Raw genomic sequence first — 17,327 nt, forward strand, 5'->3', positions numbered from 1 at the left:
TCCCACCGCCCTGCCCCGCCCCATGGGCACCGTTTCCAGACGCTGACGGCGTTCACGCACTCCCTCGCTCGTTCGCTCCCCCTTCGCGAGGCTCCTCCTGGGGGTCCTGAACACGACCGTCTTCATCCTTCCGTCCTCCCGCTGCTTTCCCCCATCTCCCAGCCTCTCCCATCGGGCCCTCCACGGGCGCCCCCCGGCCCAGCTTTCAGCTACATCTGTTCCCCACAGGCTCCCAGGTTTTACCTCCGCCCTGGCTGCACAGCCAGCTTCCCTCGAACATCTCGTCCGCCGTGTCGGGCAGGCGTCGGGCTCCACTTCACCCCAAACCGGCTTTGATTTTCTCGACAGTCTGTCTTCCTTCAGCTTCATCTTTACTGCCTGTTTACGTCACAACTCCTGGCAGCGTCCTCGATTCCACCGTGTGATTCCTGAACATCCACTCCGTCAGCAGGCCCCGCTGGCTCTGCCCGCAAGAGGTACCCGCAAGGCACACCGTCACCTCCACCCACGTCTCCCCAGCTTCCCAGCCTCCGCCGTCGTCCCGCTGCTCCCTACAGCCCGGCCCACACGGCAGAGCGACCCTGGTGCTGGAGTGGGCACACAGCCGCCCTCGGCTGAAGGTCCCCCAGCAGCCCTGCTCTCAGGGTTGGAGCTACAGACCTCACATGTCAGCCAGGCTGCCGATGCAGTTGCCCGGGGCCCCAGAGGTCACAGCTGGGTTCCCATCAGCCCCAGGGCGTTATTCCCTCCACACTCACGTTCCCCCAGTTACGGGCCAGGGTTCCAGGCACTGGTACTGTTACGACCAACAAATTCAGAAACAGGTGTTAACACTTCTCGCTTCTGTCAGTCGAGAATAAGATGACAAAAATGTATAATTTACTCTTCTCAGTGGAGAGCTGTTTTTGGAAAGCAGTTCTCATAAAACAGGAAATGTTTTGTTAGTATGTAACAGGGCTTACTATACTTTAGTGATTACTATAAGTGAAAACCGAGACAACTATCGATACAGCCCACCAAATCCCAGCTCTACACTCTCCTCTGTGAAGTCAGGAGTTGTCCAGTCCTGAGACCAAACACATGAGGACACTGCCTGACAGGACGCACGGCAGCCACCCCTCTATCCTTAGGTCCCATCGCTGTTCCACCCAACACTTGTCAAGACGGAAGAAGATCCAGGCGACAGGGATTCATTCCTGCCCTGGGGTTGTACATGGGGGACAAGTCGGACTCACCTCCCACTGCAGTGCGGGGGTGACAGCCAGGAGCAGGGTGGTGCCACCAACGGGCAGTCAGAGGAAACAGCAGGGGTGGAGGCGTCTGTCTGAGCTGCTCTAACAGGACCGGACTGGGGGCTTAAACACGAGTCAAGTCCTCACAGCCCAGAGACTGGACGTCCAGGACCAATGTGACGGCAGATTCAACGTCTGGTGAGGCTTCTTCCTGGTTCACAGCGTCTTCTCCCTGTGTCCTCACATGGGGGAAGGGCTGGGGGCTCTCTGGGGGCTCTCATCAGGGCACTAATCCCATTCACAGGGGCTCCACCCTCATGACATCATCACCTCCCAAAGGCCAACACCATCACGTCAGGCATTAGGATTCGACAGGAGCTTGGGGGACATTCAGATCACAGCACTGAACCGACGTACAGGATTCATGCTGAGGGCAGACCAGAGAGTGAGACCTCATTAGGGGGAGGACGAGTAATAAGGAATCCAGCCAGATGTTGATGGTGGTCAGAAGTTGAGCCTGGGGAGCTCTGACTAAACTGACAGGAATCTTGCTAAAATGAACAATGAAAATCCAGACGCTGAAGCCTGAAGGGTCAGGGCCTACTTGGGAACTGCTCAGAGAAGCCCAACCAGTTTGGTCCAGGAGAGACGGTGACCCTCCTCTGCTCCAGACCACTTGTCACTTCTGTCACACTGGTCCAGGCTGTCCCTTCTACAGGGTGCAGGGGGGCACAGTGTTCCTGGAGCCCCAGTCCTGTTCCCAGAGCTCCACAGGCTCCCCCAGGGCGTGTGACAGGCAGACCTCAGATGTGAATCCAAGATCTCTCCATCACCGGAAACTGATCACAGTAACACGAATCACATGACTTGGTGGGTGTCCCGGTGCATATAAAGCTTGTTCACAGTTTCAACCTGTTATATATATAGACTTGCATCTGAACAGCCTATACACCTTAACACTTCATCGTTAAAAAACACTAACCAGCACCTGAGTTTTCCAAGTCAGAATCAGTAAAATCACTGTCACACATCAAATAATGAAAGTTTGAAACACTAAGAATATCTAAAACACGACAAGGTGAGTAAATGCAGTTGGAGAATCGGCACCAGGTTTGCTCAACACAGGACTGCCACAAACCTTGGATTTGTAAGAAACGCAGCATCTGCAGAGCACAGAGCAGTGGTCGCCGGAGCCCGTGGGGAACAGCAGAAACATGAGCGGCAGCTACCCGGGAGAAATGTGTTATCTGACCCAGAGCCAGGAAAGTCACCCAGGGTCCCACTCAAGGAGCACCTACCCTCAGTGCAGGACCGGGGGGGTCTCACGTGCAGGAAGCACAGCTGCGCACCACCCTCTCCTCAGCCCTGCAAACGACGGCATTTCCCACAGTGGTCGGGGGACTCGGCCCTTGTCCTTCACATTCAGAGACTGCCATCTCTTGGAAAAGCGTTAGTGACCCTGGGCTTGCCTCATACCTGGTTCCTCAGGGCTCCATCCTGCAGGTCGGCCCCTCGGGTTGATCGGGAGGGGCTGCACAGGCCAGCCCCGGGCCAGCCCTCCAGACCCCAGAGGCCTGGGCCACCTTCCTCCCCTGCTGCCCCAGGCAATTCCAGAGAACTCGGTGCTCCGACGGCACGGGGTCCGCTTCTCACTTTTAAAGGTGAGCAGCTTGCCCTGACGGAGGCTTTGCTGGGGTGAGACCCCCTTTCCAGCTCTGGCCCGGGGGTCACGCGACAACGCCCCAGGATCAGCCAGGACGTGACAACACGGTTCCCTGCGTAGAGCCTGAGTATCTTATCCTGCTCCACCCCGGAGGGGAGCCTGCCTGTCGCATCTTCATTTTGAAGTGGCAGCACAGGCAACTTACATCTTGTGAAGTGACCCCACTTCCTCGTAGCTCAGAAGACACTGAAATACATATACCTGTGGTTTCTATTACGTTACATTTAAAACTGTACAATTAGAGACTTCCCTGGTGGCACAGTGGTTAAGAATCCACCTGGCAGTGCAGGGAACATGGGTTCGAGACCTGGTCTGGGAAGATCCCACAGGCCGCAGAGCAACTAAACCCGTGTGCCACAACTGAGCCTGGGCTCTGGAACCTGTGAGCCACAACTATTGAACCTATATGCCACAACTACTGAAGCCAACACACCTAGAGCCTGTGCTCCACAATGAGAAGCCACCGCAGTGAGAAGCCCGTGCACCACAAAGAAGAGTAGACCCCGCTCGCCACAACCAGAGAAAGCCCGCGCGCAGCAACGAAGACCCATTGTGGCCAAAAATTAATTTAAAAAACCTGTACAATCAGGTAATGGAAATCCTGTGTCACAGCTGATGAAATCCACAAACATGGTCTTACCGTGTTGAAGCCCCGGGCTGAGAATCGCATTCTGTCCGCTGCACCAAGGGCACATCCGCTCAGCCCGCAGCACAGGACGGCACGTGGGGACACAGCCCAGCGCCCCGGGCCTGGGTCTCAGCTGCGATGACTGGCCTTGCGGCCACGGGCAGCTGGCCCGCCCTCCGGCTCGTTCCTCCACCTGCAAGCTGAGCCTGGCCCTCACAGCCGCAGAGTTGTATCCGTGCTGCCAGGGACAGACAGACAGGACCCAGTCTGTGTCGAGGGTGAGGGGCTGGGGATGGGTAGAAGCCTCAGGTCCCCAGGCGGGCTGAGCGCAGATGAGGTTCCCTCAGCAGGTGCCCTCTGTCCCCTGGGATGGCCTCCCTCCAGCCCACAGCTCTGCCTGCGGTGCGTCAGCCTCCCCCTCCAGCTTCACCTGCCGTGAAGGATTAGGCGTTAGGAGAGCTGTTTACTAGTCCTCTGTGCCGAAAGCCAGATGTTTACCTCAGGCAGTCACCTCCTCGCTCCGGGTCAGGCTCGCCTCCCTGGGAGCTGAGATGCTGGACCGGTCCACGGGACCAGCTGGTGTCCATCCTGGAGGCAGCGGGGGCGGTCTACACCCCCCGGATCCAGTGCCCTGGGCTCCTCCAGCCTTCGTCCTCCACTCAGGAAGTGCGCTAGCCAGGAGGGAAGGGAGGACTGCGGGCCTGGGAGGAAGGAGTTGCCTCCGAGTCCTGAGACCTAAACAACTGAAAGACTAGCTATTTCTGGTAACGAGTTGCTTGTGTCTTCAGACCAACTGGGAAGGCCCAGCATCTGAGGGTGCTGAGCCCAGCTGGACCAGGTTTCCCATCGGGGGCTTTCTGGAGATGGTGCATTCGAGCACCCTCCTAGGGGACGTGTCACAATTAGTCATGGTTGCTGAACCAGGTTCGCTCTGCCTGGTGCAGAGCCAGCCAAGACGCTAAGCTGCTGAGGGCTGCAGCAAGATAGTGCTTAACTGCAAGGCAGCCAAGCAAGCAAGCTGGAGAACAAATCCCAGGTCTGCCTCCCAGAAGGCAAGGCGCTGGGGTGCTAATGGGACAGCAAACACGGCAGCCACAATGGGAAAAAGGTGTGTACTCGTCCTTCTGCGCAGGCGTAACTAGGCTCCAGGCCTCTGCACGTTCACAAGGTCTCCAGTGCAGGTGCAGGCCCAGCTGAGGGGCCGGTGGTCCTACCCCATCTCAACTGGCTCAGCCCTAACTCGACACAGCTGACTCCAAGTTCCTGGAGAACAACTCCGACAAACACTTACTGATTAGGCTGCCACGCAAGTCTTCACAACCTTCATTAGGGACGGCAGGTGGAGTGCGTTTAACCCACGGTTCAAGGTTCAGCACCCCCATCTTCTCATCGTTCCTCAACCTCAAGGAAGGGGTGAGGATGCCTCTGGCTACTCCCTGCTCGTAAGGGGCATAGATCCAACAAGGGCTTGAGAAGTCAAACTGTCAAGCACTCATTTGAGTGTATTTTCTTGTTTCTGGTTTGACATTAACACTGATCCCAATACACAACTTCCACCCAGACACCGCTGTCAAGGTAGCCACAGGACCAAGATTGGTAATTGAAACTGCAAAGACATTCCTCTCAGGGGCACAGAGAATACCAGCCAGGGTTAACATTTAGGATTTTTAGGGATCCAGGGAAAGACAGGGGTCAGGTGATCAGCCTGATAGGTTACCAGCACAACCAAAGCAGAAGTCCTTCCAAGCCTGGGAGGTTAGAAACAAAGGACTAGACAAGAGAACAGATCCTTCTTAAAACAAGTTATTTAAATTGCCTTCTGAAGCATCTGATGTGACCAAAGCCACCACTACAGCAAACCCACTCACCCTAATTTCTTTCTCGCAGCTTCTGAAAAGCAGCTGAAGATCTGTTGGGGTTCACCTGCCCCTGGAAGAAGTCAGTGTCGGGGGCTGGAACCAGGCAAGGTTTGGATGACCTTGGTCGCGGTTTCCCATCGCATTTCTCATAACGTCCCGTCCTGCAGGGATGAAGCCGGTCTCCTGTATGTTTATCCTTCAAGATTTCAGCCTAGGGTTTCTGTGTAACTGCCTTTAAAAGCTTCATTAAAAGGATTTTGCTATGAGTTCAAACTGGGGGTCCAGGTGTAGCAGCACCCAGTCGCTCCCAGGAATCCCACAGTTGTCTCCTGGTGGCAACTGCAGTCCTGGCTAGAGCTTCCCTCCCGGCAGGGAGCAGCTCTCTGTCCTTGGGTTCAAAACCCCAGAATATTTAACAGAGGGCTGAGAATCTCTCTTTTTCTTGGACACCTGACAGCCTCTTTCAGCCAAGAAGTTGGAAGTCAAACCCATATCTTGGTCTCAAAAGTCCTTTGTCTCACTGGTAATGAGGGCGTTGTCCACAGCCTGAAGCAGGGCTCCCCTGTTTAGTTCAAGGTCCCTCAGGTCTCACCAGGATTTCTCCAAGTATTGCGAGAAATTTTAACTCCCTGAGGAAGCACTGTCCAGCAGCGAAAGCAGACAACTCGGGATTCAAAACTCAAGGGTGTGCAAAAAAGACCTCAAGTCCAAGATGGTAACCCAACAAGAGTCTGTGGAGAGAGTCCTTAGCAGAGTATGGTTAGGAGCTAGGGATGAATTCCTACAACTTGTTAATTGCTCTTCAATCACATAACGCACATTCAGCTGTGGACCAGTCAATCACCACATGACCAGCAAGAGCATATTGGCTCATAATGCAAGGAGGCTGTTAGAAGTTCACCCCACACTTTGCTTGCTACTTTATTGGATACTGCATTAAGTTTGGAATGTCTGGCCCCCTGCAGAGCCTGGCCCATACAGGTGTGGCCATCTCTGCTCTCCCCAGCACCCCCCATCCGCCCATCCCCCAGACTCACCCTCTGTGGTATCGCTCCCCGAATCACTGCAGGCTGTTTCTGAGGTTAGAGTGATGGAGCCTGGAGCGTGCAGGTCTGCTCAGGCGGTGCTTTAATGTCCACTCAGCGTCCAGATGCAAAGGCAACCCTGGTGTTTAACTCAGTCCATCTCATCCCAGAAAGGGAGTGAGGCCACCAGGCATGTACGGAAAGCTATCAGTGGTTCTTTCCCAGCCGGAGAAAAGGTTTTCTCAAGGGCTCTCCGCACACCCCTATTACTAACAGTCTCAAAACAAAGTTTAGAAAGCCAGATATTTAAAACCAAGTTACCACCACCACCTGTGTTGGTAAGCCCCACCCTTGACTCCCACGGCCACGTCACCCATATGGAAAACAATAATGGACTCGGAGCGATCATTGGTCACCGGCATCATCAGTTACCTGGGGCACCTGAGGATCATCCTTGGTCACCAGCATCATCAGTTACCTGGGGCACCTGAGGCGCCACCTGCTTACCATCAAGAGTCTCAGGATGGGGCACTACTCCCAGCGTCCCTCCTGCCTGCAATATCCACATTTGGGGGGGGGTTCCTCTATCAGGCTCCGCATTCAAGGAGGGGGGCCTTGAGGCCTCCTACCTTTTGCCGAGTCCCTCACGGGGGCCTCCGTTTGGTCCGGCTCTTCCCTGGGTTCAGGCGGCCGCCAGCAGAATAACCTGTTTCATTCTCCTTTGCTCCCTTTTCTCCTGAACCTGGTCCCTGCGATTAAAAACAAAACAAGCAGACACAGACAGACATGAACACATGAGGCCAGAAACCAGAGCCCCAGCCTCCCACCCCGGTACCTCAGCAGCCGCGACCTTTCCTATTGTCCCCCAAACACCCGCCAGCCGGGCCTCCAGCCACCATTGGGTCAGGACCATCCAACGATGGAGACGCAGGTGCGGTTCCACTCACCCAGAAAATGTCTTCCTAACCAAACCCAAAAACCGTTTTTCTAGCACAAAACGAAACGAGCACAGAAGGTCGGGGTGCCTGGTGGGGAACTGGGGGACGGCCCTGGAGCCAAGGGACCCGAGGCTCAGGCTCGGCCACCGGCTCCCAGTACCCAAGAGGGGCCACAACCCTCGGGCCAAGGTTCCTCTGGACTCCCTCCCGGCCGGCTTCCAAATCTGTTACCAAACCAAGTTCGTTTTGCTCAACGCACAGCAAACTGAGGTTTGAAGCAAGGAGAGGTTTACTCACAGCCAGACGAAGAGAAGACAGGTAGCCTCAAGCCCACCTCAGCGAAAGCGGGGCCTTGCCGGGTCAGGAATAAAGCCGCTGGGAGGGGTGGGGCCTGAGCTGCGTGGGGCACGTGGGGGCGGGCTTAGGCGGGGCGTGGAGGGGTCGCGGGGGACGTGGGGGGCGGGCTTAGGCCGGGCAGCTATGGGATGTGGGGGGGGGGGGGTGGGCTGAGGCGTGAAGCACGTGGGGGCGGGCTGAGGCGGGGCGTGGGGGACGTGGGGGGCGGGCTTAGAGCAGGCGGCGTGGGGGACGTGGGGGGGGTGGGCTGAGGCGGGGGGCGGGGCGTGGGGGACGTGGGGGACGGACGTGGGGCACGTGAGGGGCGGGCTGAGGCGGGGCGTGCGGGGGCGTGGGGGACGTGGGGGGCGGGCTGAGGCGGGGCAGGGCAGGGTGTGGGGGACGTGGGGGGCGGGCTTAGGCTGACGGCGTGGGGCACGTGGGGGCGGGCTGAGGCGAGGGGGGGCGTGGGGGGCGTGGGCAGTGCGGGGAGGGCGCGGGGAAAGGGATAAGGTGCGTAATGGACCTTCTGCGCAGGCGTAACTAGGCGCTAGGCCTCCCCAAGGTCACCAGGTCTCCAGATCTTCGGCAGGCCCAGTTGAGTGGACAGTGCTCCTATCCAGTCTCAACCGGCTCAGCCTAAGCTCGAGGCAGCTGAGCCTCCAAGCTGCCGGGAAACAGCTCGGGCAAACAGCTTACTGTTTAGGATCCCTGCCGCTTGGAGGACATGAAGTCTTAAAATGACCTTGATTAGTGAGGGCAGGTGCAATGTATTGACTCATTACCCACGCTTTCAGTTTGAGCCTCAAACGAGGGACGTGGCTGTGATCCTTGACTTATAAGGAGGTTTTAAAATGAGATTGCTCACAGGAATAGAGCCTCCAGGAGACGTTCAATTGTTCACGGTCAGTGTCCGGGGTTGAAACCTAGCCTGACTAATAACAGGGTCTGGGTGGGGGCACAGCGTGTCTCATGCCTGCTTCCTCCTCCTGAAACCCCGGGGCAATGCCTCTGACGAGTGTTTAATGACTTAATGTAGGAAAGCAAATATCTCGACTTACTCTCATGTTTTAAACTGACAGCCAGCCCTTCTGAGGATCAGAACCTCAGGAACGGAAGCCTTAAAAGTCATACAACGCAAGTTTAAAATGCGTTTTAGAGCATCACATAAGCAAACAACCTGACCTATAGGGGTTCAGAGAAAGAAGAAACCGCTAGGCGGCGGGGGCTACAACGGAGACAAGTCTTAAGCCCCGAGTTAGGTGGGAGCTCTGAGGGCACAGGTGTGGCCTGTATGGTTGTTGACTGCACGAGGGACTTGCGGCAGCTGAAATCCAAGAGCTCCACTCACCAAGCCCCGTACTTCCACTTTGTGGACCAGTAGGAGAAGGGCAGTGATGAACCTCATTCAGGGGGCAGAATCTATCAGCGTGGGTTTAGGGAGAAGGGCTGCACCACCTTCTAGAACTGGGACTTCATGGAGGGAGAAGGGAGCAGACTGGGGGCCAGTTTCAGCAGGAATCCGCCCTGCTTTACTTTGGTGCCTGGCAAAACAATCCCTCAGCATCAGCTGGATGCAAGTAACAGCGGTACAAGCAATAAATAGTGATACAAGTAATAACTAGTGATACAAGCAATAAATAGTGATACAAGCAATAGTGATACAAGTAATAGTGATACAAGCAATAAATAGTGATACAAGCCATAAATAGTAGTATAAGTAATAGTGATACAAGCAATAGTGGTACAAGTAGTAAAGAGTGATACAAGCAATAAAGTGTTACAAGCAATAAATAGTGATACAAATAATAAATAGTAGTATATGTAATAAGTAGTGATACAAGTAATAGTGATACAAGCAATAGTAGTATAATAAATAGTGATGATACAAGCAATAAATAGTAGTGTAAGTAATAAATAGTGACACAAGTAATAAATAGTTATAGAAACAATAAATAGTAGTACAAGTAATAAATAGTGATAAAAGGGATAAGAGCACAGCCACCACCACTCTTTTTCTTCCCCTGTGTCATGAAAGGCTTCATTACATTTACAAGGAAGTTCAGGCTTGACTTTTATTGTTTTTTTCCAATTTTTTTAAAAAGGTATATTTGACATATAGCATTGTATTCGTTTTAGGTGTACAACATAATGATTTGATATATGTGTATATCGTGAAATAATCATCACAGTAATTCTAGTTAACATCCATCCCCTTACATGGTTACAAAATGTTTTTCTTGTGATCTTTTAAGATCTAGTCTCCTAGCAACTTTCAAATATACAATATTGTTAACTTTGGTCACCATGCTGTACATTACATCCCTGGAACTTATAACTGGAAGTCGGTAGCTTTTGACCCTCTTCACCCATTTCGCCCATTCCCCACCCTCATCTCTGGCAACTGTCAATACAATCTCTGTATACACATATATATATGTATACATAAGTGTGTATATATATACACACACACACATACACACACACACACACACACACACACACACACTACACCTTCTTCATCCAGTAACATGTTGATGGACACTTGGGTTGTTTCTATATCTTTGCTATTGTAAATAATGCCGTGGTGAACATGGGGGTGCAGATATCTTTTCCAGATAGCGGTTCTGTTTCCTTTGGATAAGTACCCAGAAGTGGGATTACTGGACCATATGGTAGTTCTATTTTTAATTTTTTTAGGAATCTCCATACTATTTTCCACAGTGCCTGCACAAATTTACTTTCCCACCAACAGTGTACAAGGTTTCCGTTTTCTCCACACCCTCACCAACACTTATTTCTTGTCGTTTTGATAACAGCCATTCTAACTGGTGTGAGGTGATGTTTCATTGTGGTTTTGATTTGCATTTCCCTGATGATTAGTGATGTTGAATATCTTTTCATATGCCTGTTGTCCACTTGTATGTCTTCTTTTGAAAAATGTCTATTCAGTTTTTTTAATTAGATTGTCTGTTTGGTTTTTTTTGGCTACTGAGTTGTATGAGTCCTTTATATATATTTTGGGTATTAACCCCTTATCAGAAAAACAGGCTGTCTATTCCCCATTGTATTACTGGGGGGAAGTGTGAGATCATCCATCCCATCTCACAGGGCTGAGAAATTAAACACTTTATCCAGTCATCCAACTAGTTGAAGCATGGCTAAGGTGAAGACATACATCTTTCTATTTTCAGCCAAATTCACATTTTATTACCACAGGATGGTGCTTCTTATGAGTAATGTTTAACTAGCTTATCATTTTCCATTAAGATTCCCATGTCTGTTTTCAGAAAAGGAAATGCTTAGGAGATTTTAGAAAATGGTATCGTTTTCCCCCTCAAATTAGTTGGTTGATTTTTTTCATCTTCAACAACATGGTGGTCTTGTCTAAGTTTCATTTGGGAGGGAAATAGGAAAACCACCATACTGTGAGCATACACTGAGTCATAGCTTTTCCACAAACGCTTTCAAATCTTGGCTGGATCTGACCCAGCAGGGGCCAAGAACCGGAAAGGGTGGGGCTCTTTGTTTTTGAGAATAGCTTCTTTGTTGTCTGCTTGTTAAATAATTCAGTCAGATTTAAATTTGGGGATAATTAGGTGAAAATCAAAAAAGGTAAAAAGTGGTAAAAGCTAATTAAAATCTCTGATTTGGGATGTAGTAAGAAAACTGAATCTATTGCTACTAAGGGCTTGCCAGTAAAATTGGCACCTTATGGGGGAGTGTCTGGTAGACCGAGCGTCCCTAAGCTGAAGGTGGCTTCTGACACAGAACTTATCCTGCTCATTAGTTGAAGTTAATATCTGTGACAGTATTGCTCTGATTGTCGCTTTATACCCAGGCAAGCGCACAAAACCTAACAAAGCTACAATACCATGCCTTTGGAACTATAACATAGAACACAGTGTTTCTATCCACATAAGTAAACCAAAGAGAAAAATAATAGAATTGAACCTGAAATTATTTAAATTTTCTATCAAATGTTGCTGCCCCCAAAGAAGTAAGTTTAATTAGAGAGGAAGGAGGGAGGGCCTTGAGAGTCTGAAAGGAGGCCGCAAGGATGATGAACTCTAACATTCACAGTGTTTCTTTATCACATTAAAACTCACTTCAGGGATTCCCTGGCAGTCCAGTGGTTAAGACTTCGCCTTCCAATGCAGGGGTACCGGTTTGATCCCTGGTCAGGGAGCTAAGATCCCACATGCCTTGCGGCCAAAAAACCAAAACATAAAACAGAAACAATATTGTAACAAATTCAATAAAGACTTTAAAAATGGTCCACATAAAAAAAAAATCTTAAAAAGAATAGTCTCTTTAAAAAAAAAGAAAAAACTCACTTCAAATTCTGCCTCTTCTTTACCTTGATATCTGACTCACTTAAAAAAAATGAACTCGGGGCTTCCCTGGTGATGCAGTGGTTGAGCACTTATACACTTAATTTATGAGACTGCAGGTGGTGTTCCCAATACAATGTCCTATCTGTGCCCCCATCACCAACATACAAGAATTCCAGTCGTCCCACAGCCTTGTCGACACTTGGTGTTGTCAGAATTCTCCGCTTTATCATTCCAGGAGCTGCCTCGTTAGTTAATCTTTCGAATAACTACAAGAATTAAACTGTAGTGTGATCTGCTAACACGGTCTAGTGGGAAAGGCAGAAACCAATGCAGCTGACCCTTGAACAATGTGGAGGTGGGAGCACTGACCCCCAAGCCATCGAAAACATGGGTACTGCTATCTCTGCCTCAAAAACAAAGGAAATGGTCCATGACTCGGCCGAGGGCAGGAAGCTGAAACAGTCTGGATGGAATCAGGACTCCACCCCTCGTTCTTTTGATCCCACATATTGTGATCTCTAATCAAACACAAACTTTCCCCAAACTTAGTCAATTTAAAAATCTGTAAAATGAAAATACAGGTACTACGCTTATTGAAAAAGAAAATTTGCATATAAGCAGACCCTTGTAGTTCAAACCCGTTCAAACCCGTTTAAGGGTCAGCTGCAATTATACACTCCAAGCTGCCCATTTCTGTAAAGCAGAGGTTGGGACTTGATTCTGCCGGGGGTCGGGAGGGAACCATCCTAGGTCCCTGAGATTCGGCGTGGCTGCATCCGATCTGCTTTGTGCGTCTCTGGCTGCTCTGCAGAGACTGGCCATCAGGAGGATGAAACTTAAAAAGGGAAAACACAGACACATGACACAGACCAGACTCTGATCCTGAAAGCTGACTGTAGGGCGGGAGAGAGTGTAGGCGGAGAAACGGGCAGGTCTGAAAACACCTTAACCAGGAAGGCACCATGTCAGCTAAGGGAGAAGGCAGCTTTGAGCAGCCAGGCCTCAGGGTGCAGAGCTCGGCACAGAGACAGAGCTGCCCGCTCGCTGCCTGGGGGCAGCAGCCGGGGACCAACCAGATCCTCAGCCAGATGTTTCAGCAGAGTGATGGCAAGAGAAACAACTTCTACTCACAACACTTCTGACACCAAGCGTGCGGGTTTTTCCGCATGCCAACCAATCCTCCGACGCCAGCTGGGTGTGCTACCATCCACACGGAGTTAGCATCACGTCCTGCAGTTGAGGGCTTGGTGCCACGATGCCCAGCTCCACACACCAGCCCAGGTCTCTCACACTTCTGACTTGGGTCCCCACAAGCCCTTTCTTGGGTTCAGTAATTTGCTCACAGAACTCAGGCAAACACTGCTTACGTTTACTGGTTTATTACCTACTGAGGGATAAGATTAAAGGTTACGGACGAACAGCCAGGTGAAGGGGCACAGAGGGCGAGGTCTGGGAGGGTCCTGGGGGCAGGAGCTTCTGTCCCGGGGAGTTGGGGATGTGTCCATCCACCTGGAAGCTCTCCAAACCCCATAGTTTGTGAATTTGTTTGGAGGCTTCATCACGTAGGCACGATCCATTGTTAACTCAATCTCCAGCCCTCTCCCCTCCCAGAGGATGGGGGTGGGGCTGGAAGTTCCAAGCCTCTCATCCTGGCTCAGTATTTCTGAGCCATCCGGGAGCTGCCTCACTAGAACCAACATGCTCCCATCACCCAGGAAGCCCCAGGGTATTGCGGAGCTCTGGGCACAGGCACTGGGGGCAGACACACATCTGTCCGCTAGGTCACAGCTGTGTCACAACAGCCAGGTGGGACGGGGCGCAGCGGGCAGGGGAGCTGGGAATTGAAGCGGTGAGCATCTCAGGTCGGGTTCTGCAGACACACACCCTCGTTCAGAGTTCACGTGAAGGGTCCCAGAAACAGAGGTGGGGCCCGCCTGCAGGCACCGTGATGAAGGTCTGGAAGTCGGGGTGGGGATCTGTGGGGTGGATGGAAGCAGAGACAGAGCAGAGGTCTGAACCTGGACTACAAAGTAACCGCGGTGACCTTGGGCAGGCGCAGGGCGACTCGTCCCCGAGAAAGGCGTTCATGTCCTTCTGGTGTGGACGGGAGTGGGCAGAGGGAGGTCACCCTCTGCCTCAGCAGTTCTAGATACAATGGGAGTCAGCGTCCTGCTGAGAGGGAGAAGCGGTGGTCAGGGGGTCAGCCCCGTGGGATGGTCAAGGCTGGGATCATCCCTGTGGGGATGGGAATGAACCCGAGCTTAGGAAACATCCTCGAGGATCGTCCTGGGTGACGCAGCTCCAGAAACGGGGGAGAACTAGAAGCAGGGACTGCGGGTGGGGTCGGTCTGAGCCCCTCTGTCCACTGCAGCCTCCTTCCTCTCCTCCACTGCTCGGACCACTCGGCACCAGAATTCCCAGAGCCCGGACACGGTCCTCCCCCACCCCCTGCTCTTCCTAGCAGTCCTGGATAATAAGGTCAAGGTGGCTGACTGCCCAACCCTGAGGTGTGCTGGCCTCTTACAGGACAGCAGGGGCTGCAGATGCCCTACTTCTCACCGGCGGAGAAGCTCAGGCCACCAGGTCAGAAAAACAGATGTACCTACACACAGGAGTGGGGTGCGGGGCGTTCCTTTGGGCTCCTCGAATCATGGCACCTTCCTGACTGCGTGTCTCCTCGGCACTGACGACCCCTGTGCTCACCCTGCTGAGAATCAGAGCTTATTCTGGGCAGGACTAGGGCTCTCCGAGCAGGAAAGAAGCTTCTAGAACAACCGTCCTCCTTCTCTGTCCCTTCTTGGACATTCTTTTCCAGCTCCAGCTCCCCAAACTTTGAACCGTCCTGCCAGAGGAGAGGAGGGGAGGGCAGGATGGAAGGAGGGAAGAGACACAGCGCTCCAGCCCACACAAGTCCAGGTGTCACCTGCTGGCCTCAGGGGAGCCTGCATGTGAACCTGAAGCCCTGGGATGGAGGCCTTGCACCCGGCTCTCGACCCACGTCTGCGGCTGGTGGGCGCTGCCTGCCCTTCTCGGGGCCCTTCGCCTCCCCCGCTGGACACGGAGCAAAGCGAGAAAACAGCTCGGGCCTCATGGCAAGGGCTCTGGGAACAGAACAGCCCTGTCTCCGCCTGGAACAATGCTTCCTTCTCGCCCTCCAGATTCCCGTGACGCCAGAAACAGCAGCCGTGGGACCCGCCTCACTGATCTTGCCGGGTTCCTCCGCCTCGTCGCCGCTTCTTGGCTTTCCTTTCCCTCCCTCGCCCCCTCGTGTCTCGTTGGGCTGCCGGCCCTCGGAGGGGACGCGGGTAGGGGCGGGGCGGGGCGGGGCGGAGATGCTGCAGGCAGGGCGCGGAAGGCGAGCGAGAGCGAGGGAGGGAGCGGCCCGGATCAGCGCACAGGGGCTGGGAGCCCCTCCCACTCGCCAGCCGCCTCCGTCCCAGCCCGCTGGTTTGGGGCTGAGCGAAGGCACCCACACACCCACCACGGCGGTCGTTTCCATAGAGACGGACACGCAGCTCTGGGCAGGGGGTGTGCTCCAGGTCTGTTCTCTTTTCACGCAACGCAGTGTGTTTGAGGTTCATCTCAGCTACTGAGTGCAGTTTATTCCTTTCTGTTACTGTCCTTTCTGATACTGTTACACGCAGCGCTCTCCTGTGGGACCAGACCACACTTCGTGGCTACAGCCACCCTTTGATGCAATTTGACTTTTCCCAGTTTTGAACTATGTGCACTGTTTTGAACAGTTAGAACTGTTAACGAATAAAAAATTCTTTTAATGGTCTTTTTACGGGCTTATGTTTTCCTGTACCTTGAAGGAATACCTAAGAGGGCGGTTGCTGTGCTTGTCCTACGAGAAGCTGCAAAACAAATGTTCCAAATGATTGTACCATTTTACACTCCCATCAACAGTGTGTAGTTGCGATGGTTAATATTATGGGGCAACTGACGGCCATGGGTTACCCTGATTGAACATTTTTTCCAGGTGCTTCCAGAGATTAGCGTTTGAGCCCGTGGACTCAGTAAATGGCCCCCACCCCATGTGCGTGGGGATCATCCAATCAACTGAAGGCTTGAAAAAAACAAAAGACGGAGGAAGGAGGAATTCCCCATTTTTCTGCCTCATTGATGAGCTGGGTCATCTCAGGTCATCTCCTGTCCTCTGACTGGGATTCACACCATCGGCTCCCTTGGTTCACCAGCTTTCCTGAGTCAGATGGCACGTCCTGGGGCTTGTCAGCCTCCATACTTGTGTGAGCCACTCCCTCATATTCAGTCTCTTTCTCTCTCCCCCTCTCCCTCTCCCTCTCTCCATATATGTATATAATATCCCACTGGTCAAAGAGGAAATTACAATGGAAATTCTGATTCTCTTCCACATCAGGGCTTACAGGAAATGGTGATATATCTGAAGAACACTAGAATAAACTAGACAGGACTGGAGGCTTCAATCGGAATTCTTTCTGCCCCAGCACCATGCCCCACCCACTTCAGCATTGCCCTTCCTGGTGGCCCTGAGCTTAGGGGGTCAACACAGCCATTGTGGAAATGGGGAAGCTGCACTCTGTGCTTCTAGTTATGATGCTGCTGCTGTATTGTCCCCATGGTCCAAAATAGCATGATTTCTGAGTGAAAAATGATGACAATAGCAGCCTCCTGAACTTCCTTAAGTTTCTTAAAATGAACTTGTGAGCCATCTATTAGAAATAGTGATTCAATATGTTTTCTTGCTCCTGAAAAAAAAAAAGTTAGACCCAAATTATATTATGGCTTAGTGAGCATCTACTCTTCCCAGACATCATACTGCGTTTTTTATATAGTTCTCCCTTTTAAACACCTTATCTATGATGTAGATATTATTAGTCACATTTTCTAGATGGTGAGATGGAAGCTCAGAGACCTGTGTAAGTCACACAGGATTTTGTTAGTGTTAGAAACCAAAATAGGATCCCCAAATCGACTCCCAATCCCTTGTTTCATCCATATACAGTATAATTTCCCTCTTTTCTCTGCTCCACTAGATCAGAAACACAACACGTAACAGGATTTTCCTGTTGTGTGGTGAACAGAACTAATTCACTTGGTCTTTCTACCTCTGTCCACCATGGCTACTAAGAAAATTGGGTAGGAGAACTTTGAATAAGGTACTCAAAGAGCCCTAGGAGAAGAGACCCCAAATAATGTTTCTGATACTAAAGACACCGAGAGGAAGTATCTTTTTCAATTGATTCAGGCTCTAGTATCTTCCCAGG

The 17,327-nt window shown here is 51.9% G+C and overlaps 1 long non-coding RNA gene across 3 annotated transcripts; it reads right to left on the reverse strand.

Annotated features, from left to right (window-relative positions):
* Positions 1 to 32: 32 nt before the first annotated feature.
* LOC137215963 (uncharacterized) lies at positions 33 to 7,796 on the reverse strand. 3 transcript variants are annotated; one of them, XR_010939515.1, is made up of 8 exons: positions 7,703 to 7,777; positions 7,303 to 7,429; positions 7,097 to 7,216; positions 6,480 to 7,020; positions 3,596 to 6,173; positions 1,236 to 3,141; positions 759 to 843; positions 33 to 463 (listed from the first exon to the last, which is right to left on the reverse strand). It is a non-coding gene; the product is annotated as an uncharacterized lncRNA (long non-coding RNA). The 3 variants fall into 3 exon arrangements; XR_010939513.1 differs by lacking the exon at positions 7,303 to 7,429 and having other exon boundaries at positions 7,703 to 7,796; XR_010939514.1 differs by lacking the exon at positions 7,303 to 7,429 and having other exon boundaries at positions 33 to 796; positions 7,703 to 7,796.
* Positions 7,797 to 17,327: the final 9,531 nt, after the last annotated feature.

Source organism: Pseudorca crassidens, chromosome 21 (genome assembly GCF_039906515.1).
Source record: "Pseudorca crassidens isolate mPseCra1 chromosome 21, mPseCra1.hap1, whole genome shotgun sequence".
NCBI classification, from domain to species: domain Eukaryota; kingdom Metazoa; phylum Chordata; class Mammalia; order Artiodactyla; family Delphinidae; genus Pseudorca; species Pseudorca crassidens.